General features: G+C 33.6%; 1 pseudogene; it reads left to right on the top strand.

The window, feature by feature from the left end:
- Positions 1-930: 930 nt before the first annotated feature.
- Positions 931-1,847, top strand: LOC100925037 (annotated as a pseudogene).
- Positions 1,848-8,377: the final 6,530 nt, after the last annotated feature.

The raw sequence follows: 8,377 nt of genomic DNA, 5'->3' as shown, positions 1-8,377 counted from the left end.
AATTCATCAGGATCTCAGTGAATGGAAAATGATGACAAAACCCTCCTTGAATCACTATTCCTTCCATTAAGGAGAACAACCAGCAGGGTACATCATCCCTGTCACTCTAAACCCCAAATAAATACCCTTGCTTGAGCTGAAGACTGAATTCTTTCAAAGACAGCACCATAGATACTCCAACATCTTTGGCATTCTCCAACATCCTGATTGGCTGATTTTGCTTCCCAGGTTATTTTGGCCTCTCCTGGATAATAAGGGAGCTAAAGTTAAAAGTCAAGATATAAACTGGAAAATAAGCAAATATCAGGAAAAGATCCTGACTATAAAACATTATTATGGTAACAGGGAAGATCAAAACAAATGTAGAAGACAGAGTCACAACTTCTAAATCTAAAGCCTCAAAGAAAGAGATTAATTGGTCTCAGGTCATAGAAGAACCCAAATAAGATTTTAAAATCAAGTAAGAACAGCACAGGGAAAAAAATGGGAAGAGAAATAAAAGTGATGCAAGAAAATCCTGAAAAAAATCAGTGTAATAGCTTAGTAAAGGAGGCACAAAAAATGCTGGAAAAAAAGTAACACATTAAAAAACAGAATAAATTAAAAGTCAAATAAAGAGAAAAATGCCTTGAAAAGCAGAATTGGTCATATGGAAAAAGATATACATAATTTCTTTGAAGAGAAAAACTTCTTAAAAATCAGAATTAGCTAAATGGAAAAGTAGACACAAAAACTCACTGAAAAAATAATTTTTTAAAAATTAGAATTGAGTGACACACACACACACACACCACACACACACACACACACACACACACAACACACACACACACACACAAGGTTGCACACACAGCAGCAGGAGCAGCAAACAGCAGTGGCTGCCTCCATCAGGCATGGCACTGGGTTCTAACTCAATATGCAGCCGGGTGACACGACACCCTCAACTTCCAGCTCAGTGCAAAAGCTGATGGAGATGCCATTCTTACAGGTCTCCAGTCTGTTTTTGAAGAGCAAGCAATGACAGAAACAATTCATTCTCGGGAAGAACATGGATATTTAGCAACCTATGTTAACAAAAATGGCAGTTTTGCCAGTCTGAGAATTTACCCACATGGGTTAGTGTTGATGGACATACAAAGTTACAATAATGATTTGAAAGGAAGAGAAGGAATTGACAGTTAAACAAATTGGAAGAAAGTGTGAGGGCAGTATTGGAAGAAATTTGGTAATATCCTTATCCTCAGATGTCAATCTGGCAGAGAGTAATTTGGAGTATACACAGGCCATAATGGGCAGTGGGAAAGAAGATTATACTGACAAAGAAATGCTAATTGTAGGCAGTGGAGATGGGGGTATATTATATGAAATAAGTCAACTTGAAACCAAATATGGTCATTATGGTAGAGATTGACCAAATGGTGATTGACGGATGTAAGAAATACATGTGGAGATGTCTTAGACAATCTTAAAGGATAATGCTATCAGGTTCTTATAGAAGACTATATTCCAGTATTGAAGAGGTATGCTAAAGAAGGAACCATGTTTGATTATGTGATTAATGATTTGGCAGCTGTTCCAATCTCCACATCTCCAGAAGAAGATTATATGTGGGAATTTCTCAGGATGATTCTTGATCTTTTGATGAAAGTTTTGAAACATGATGGAAAATATTTTACACAGGGGAATTGTATCAATTTGACTGAAGCCTTGAATCTCTGTGAAGAACAACTTAGCTGGCTTTATTGTCCTGTGGAATTCTCAAAAGAAAATGTATATCTTCCTTCATATGTGGAATTGTGGGTATTTTACACTGTTTGGAGGAAAACTGAATTTTGAAGATTATTCTTGCCTGCATATTACCATCTTGAACCTTTTAAATTATATGCTTTAGATGCTCCTGAAATTAGTCATTCTATTGATTATGAATTCCTTAAAAAGCTTTTTATTATTATTTTAATTTTAAAAGCAAATGGAAAATGTATATTTTGATGAGCACTAGGATGTTATTTTTGAAAGTCAACTTAAACGATGAATTGGCAGCTCTGCTGCTAAATGCACTGAACCTTTTAGAATGTGATTCTTGCATTTTTCTGTTAATGTAGGCTTTTATGATAGAGCTTCATTGGTGAGTAAGAGAGACTTTATGCGAGAGAGAGAGAGAGAGAGAGAGAAAGAAAGAGACATGGGAGAGGGAATGAGAGAGTCATGGGAGAGGGAGAGAGAGAGATGAGAGAGGGAGTGAGTTTGAGAATGAAAATGAATGGGTGTGGGGTATTTTGGTCTTTTTAAGTTTTATTCTTTTAAAAATTTCATTGTTAAGGGATATCTGAAAATATATATTTTTTTCCTTTTCCAAAGTTGGTTGTGTTTTGGAAATGGGTTAAAGGAAACTTTAAAGTGAATAATAATGCTTCCATTATAAAAAGTAAAAAAAAAAAAAAATAGAATTGAGCAAATGGAAACCAATGACTTTATGAGACATAAAGAAACAAACAAAATTTTAAAAATGAAAAAATAAAGAAAACGTGAACTATTTCATTGGAAAAATTAACTATCCTGGAAAATAGATCCAGGAAAAATATTTTTAAATTATTATGGAAAAAAAATTATAGCAAGTTTCCTTGATAAAGACCTCATTTCTCAAATTATATAGAAAACTGAGTTAAATTTATAGAAATAAGAGTCATTCCTCAGTTGATAAATGATCTAAGGATATGGACATGCAGTTTCTAGACAAAGTAATTAAAGTCATATGAACAAAAGCTCTAAATTACTATCAGAGAAATGCAAATTAAAATAATTCTTGGGCTATTATCACAAACCTATTAGACTAAAAGAAATCCTTCAAAAGACTGAGAAAAAATTCAAAATATAAAGGAAAAGAAATTAGAATAATACAAGATTATACTGCACCCACCAGGAAATGTAGGAAAAAGTGGGATAATATGTTCCAAAGAGCAACAAAGCTCAAGATACAGCCCAAGATAACCTATCCTGAAAATATGAATGATAAAAAAAGATGGGTGTTTAAAAATAAAGTGTTCAAAATCTTATAAAGAAAACCAGACCTGAAAAGATTATTTGCCTCTTAAATATCTCAGACAACAGAAATATAGGAGGAGTGAACTAAAACAACCACCAAGTACAGCAATGGCAACAGAATGACAGTAAAGAAACCAGTAAGAAACTTCTGTCAAATTGTTCAAGGCAGTTGTTGCTGATTGGGGAGAGGCCAGCCTGAGGAATTATTGCCATAACTTTTCAGTACTGTACTTACAGATTAATTGCCTTTTTTTATGAGACTAAATTACAAAATAGGAAGTACATAGAAGACAGAGAGAAGAAAATTAGGGAGTATGTGATGTGCCCAAATCAAACTGAGGACTAACAATGAAGGGAAAGTGATTCCTATGGTCTCTCAGGAAGAGAAAAACCTATAGGAAAGTAGATAGGTACAGAAACAAGTTAGAAGAAAATAAGAGAGCCATGAGCCAGAAAATGAGGGTCTCAAGCAGACAAAAGTAAAGGATAGATAGGGAAAATAAATATTTCTTGAAATGGGATGCAAAAAATTTTCAAAACTAATAAATAGGATCAATTGGAGGAGGAAGAAAGAAAAATCTACTTGACTAAGAGGAGAAAAAAGATGGGAGGAATTAAATAACTAGATAAAACAAAAGAAAATGAAACTAATAAAACTGGGAAGGGGTTACAAAATAAAGAGAATCAGGGATTAGAAAAAGAAAGACAGTGGGAATAAGGCTACCTTAAAGAAAAAATTAAATTAACATAACTGAAGAGATCTAGTATATTTATAGGAGAAGAGAGAAATCACAATTTAAAATTGGATTTAATTAGATTAAAATGGAGGAAAATATGAACTCTTATAACTTTAAATTTGAATGTATTAAACAATTAAAATAAAAGGTGACTGATTGAATAAGAAAACAAAACTTCCATAATCTGGCCCTCACAAGACAGTCAAAAAACAAGGACATACACAATAAAACTGAGTGATTAGGAAAAACAAAATATCAATCATGCTATCTAACTAAGCAAAAACACAGTTTTCACAAAATAAGAGATAAACCAGATACAAATACCTAAGAACAAAACCTATTCCCCAAAAGACAAATAGTAAAAACTATATTAATTGATTGTTTCCAGGTAAAGAATTACAAACTACTTATAGTTTGTAATTAGAAGAAATACAAATAAAAATAACTCTGAAATTCTTGATCACACTCACCACATTGGAAACTATGACCAAAAAAAGGCAGGGGAAGGGAACAGCAATTGTAGGAGGGAATATGGAAGTATAGTTACATTCATGCAATGTTGATTGTGATATTAATTGTTCCCAATATTCTAGAAAGCAACGTGGAACTAAATCCCAACAGTCACTGAACTATTTATACCATTTTGACTCAGCAATATCACTATATGCATATATCTCAAAGCAATCAAAGAAGAGAGAATGAATCTATAGATACTATTTCTAGCAGCACTTTCTGTGAGTGACCTTTTATTTGGTTATATTTCTTGCAGCACTTTTTGTGAGTGACCTTTTATTTGGTAATGATCAAAATGAATTTTTCATATTTAAATGTAATGGAATACTATTGCACTACAAGAAATTAAAAAAAACATTTGGTATGGAAAACCTTATATGAATGGATACAGATAGAAAAGAGTGAAATCAGGAGAAATTTAGAAGATGAATATAATCATTAAAAAGGCAAACATAGACTTTCAGAATTCTGATATAGATAGTGATAGAGCATAATTTCAAAAGACTGATGATGAAGTATTGCCATCTACCTTCTCTTATCAGAGAGATAGTGGTCATACTTATTTGTTTAAAAGGAGAGAAAATAACAGCAAGGCAAATCAGTTAGGTAGTAATAGTGACCATTCAAAAAAGAAAAGAATATAAGACATAATCACCTTTGATACAGAGCGTAGACATCAGTGTTCTTATCTAAATTTCTCTAGACATTCATATCTCATATCTCAGTAATTGTCAAGTCCTAGATGTGGGTTTGAGACAATTAATTCAGAAATGTTGCTATGATTTAAATTTTTCTTTTTTTTTTTTTTAAATTTGATCTGTGATTTTTTTAGTCCAAGGGGATCTTCCTGTACTAATGCCAATAAGCATCTTCTCTGTAATTTCTGGTCTTATTTATTGATAACTAAAAGTTATTTAATTTATTAATTTAGTCTAATTTATAACCTCTAGTCTTGAATATTTTAGAGAATTGTTTGAGTGACACTGAGGTTTCAGACTCTCTGTCTCAATCAGTGAATCTCTATACCAGTCTCTATCAGCGAATAGAGTTGCTACTAAGGTTCTGGCCTTAAATTATTAAATTACTAAAGCTGTCCTATGATAATAACATTAACTTAACTTTTTTTCAGTACTCTTCTCTTTGGATTGTCTCTTCATCAAAATCTTGAAAATTTTCAAAAATTTCCAAATACTTAAGTTTCTCTTTTTCCTCATCGTTCATTTGGGTCCATTCATAGAATGTGCATTTCGAAAATTAAGGAAGGGAAAAGAGTGAATATCCTAGCAAGTATCTCTTCTCCATTCCAGGTAATCCAAGATAATAAATACAATCTCCTCAGCCTAACAAAAAGATAATGAATATAATAGAATCTGAGAGGAGTGTGGCTCAATCAGCAAGGAATATGGTGCAATCTGAGCTGAGTAAAAAACTTGATTTTTTTTTCCCTTGATATTTAAGTCCTGTATATGTTTTTGGAATATGGAATTACACGATTCCAGATTGCTAGTAATCAAGAAGACTGTATGGGGTAGATATGTGGGATTTAAGAATATGGTGAGTTCATTGAGAGGAGGAATTAAGTATCTGGAAGTTGCTAATGTTCATATACTCTAAAATACATGTTTCCTCATTTAAAATGGGACCTATATGTCTCAGCACAATCTAGGATAGTGGGAACTTCATGTGAGTTTCATTTGTTTTGACCTAATCCTCCTTTCCAACCTACTGCTTTGAAGAAACCACCAAATTAGGAAGAAAAGAGAAAGCAAGACAATAAGAGTGGCATTTAGATACAAAATAAGAAAAAAAGAAAAAATCAATTCTCAAGGATACCAACTGAAAATCCTTAAAGAGCATTTTAATACAAACCACTATGACCAAGTCAATGTCTTGTGTGATGAAGTAGACTTGACTCCAATGCAGGTATGATTTTTCTGCTCAGGATTGTAGATATGCTCAGGATTATATGTTTATTTCTATCTCTTTATGCCTTGTAATTCTGGTGTGGTTGACAAAGTAATTGATTTACGTTTAGCAGAATGTCTTTATTTACATCTAAATCTTCCCATCCAGTCCTTTAAGTTAAAGGACTGGATGGGAAGATTTAGATGTCATTGAAACCTGCAATATTCAGTCTTTTGTTTTTGAGACATGTCTGACTCTACATGACTCCATTTGGGATTTTTCTTGGCAAAGATACTAGAGTGGTTAACATTTCCTTCTCTGGCTCATTTTACGTATAAAGAAACCGAGGCAAACAGTTAAATGACACACTCAAGATCACACAACAATTTATTAATTTATCTGTCTGAGGCCAGATCTGAATTCATGAAAATTAGTCTTCTTGACTCAGCTCAGAGCTGCACCATGCCTCCTAGCTGCCCCAATAGTCTATCTTTTTAAAAAAATATGATTCTTTACTTTCCCTCCATTCTCATTCTCCACCTAGCCAATGGCCGGCACATTCAGATAATCATTAGGCTGACTCCTTTGGGCATGACAAATTAGTAGAGCATTTGTTGAATGATTTGTCTTTAACATTCATTTTTGACAGGCTAAGTCCTGGTTTAGTAATCAAAAAGCAAAAAAGAAGAAATGCCCAAGTAAGCAAACTTGGTCCTCAAACCGTATGAAATCATGAATTGTACTAGAGAAATTTATTAAATCCTTAAACACTAATCTTAGAAATACTGATGATTTATATTTGGTGGCCATCTTTCTAGAGTCCTTTCTTGCTTTTTAATAAGCCTCTACTAGTACAGCATATACTAGGTGATAGTGTGCAATGTTACAGGGCCATAGCATAAGGGAAAAAAGAAAGACGACTGAGTCACAATAATGGAAAATAAATGGAATGCTCAGGTTGGATTATGGAGTAAGAAAATTAGGGGAGCCCAAAATTTACGTGAGCCTCATTCAGGGTAGATGGTGACTGGAAAAAAACCAGGTGCTACTAACTTGAACTAGCCCCCTTTTTCCACTATGGAAATCTTAATCTAGAAATAGAGGTGCTAAGTTCCAGAAAAGAAGTAAAGGTTGGAGAAACTCAACATATCTGCAATTTCTTTTGCCATGATTTGGAGAGTCTGTTTATCCAGTCATTTCTTTTGGAAATTTAAAGGATTCTGTTTGTTTTTCATGACATCACTTTCTTTGGAATGAAGAACAGGAGACTCTTGAGGATTTTTTGCCCTCTCATTTCTTCCCTTCTCCCATTAGCTAGGCCTAACTTTCTTTGCTTGATTCTTAGCTAAAATATATACATAAGCTCTCAGATACCCTCCATTGTTGAAGGCCTCAGAAATTCAGATTATAAAGGTGTGCTTATCTGATAATAATTCTTTTTTCTCTCTCTTTTTCAAGCAGATTGTCTTAGGAGAAAAAAAAAATCTTCATCCAAGAGACTGAAGTTCCCAAGCTTGTTCTAGATCTTCATCCTTGGGTCCTTCTCAATCAAATCCAACAGAAATGAATGTTAATGCTCCCGCTAACAACTTCTATCAACCTTTAAATGTCTATTTTTCTCTCCCAATTTCCCACAATTTCAGTGTAGCTGGGTTGAATTTTTAAGCACATTCAATTCTACTCAATATGAGATCAGTATCTTAAAGAAATGCCATTTGGTTATAGGTAATTAGGGAAAAGATATTTTACACTCAGAATTATTTGTCAAGTGTTAAATGTCAGTGAGACTGAAAAGTTTATCCTTCAGATTTGAGCTCTCAGACCCATCTAAGTTTCTGAATCATCTCTTTATTGAGGTGAGGTTAAAGGAGAGAAAGGTTTATGGGAGATGCTTCTGAAGGCAAAAAGTGACCAGAGCCTAGCTGTTCAGAATTTCTCCATAATTCTGATCTATCTTCTCCACCACCTCAGAGTGAAATAGAGCTTTCCAGTGAAAGACACCCTCAATTCTAAGTCTGAAATTTTTCACAGGAATTTGTCCTGCTTCTCACCAGTAAAAAGCTCTGGGTGACCTTTTTAATTAAGAGTTAAGATTTAGCCAGAGTTATTAAGAATGTGTTCCAGATGAGATGGCCCAGGATAGGACGGGAGGGATATGAGTCTCTTTCCCTTCTTCACTG

This window comes from Sarcophilus harrisii, chromosome 6 (assembly GCF_902635505.1).
Source record: "Sarcophilus harrisii chromosome 6, mSarHar1.11, whole genome shotgun sequence".
Classification (NCBI taxonomy): Eukaryota; Metazoa; Chordata; class Mammalia; order Dasyuromorphia; family Dasyuridae; genus Sarcophilus; species Sarcophilus harrisii.
Note: the sequence above shows the minus strand (reverse complement) of the source record. Positions and strands in the feature narration are given on the sequence as shown.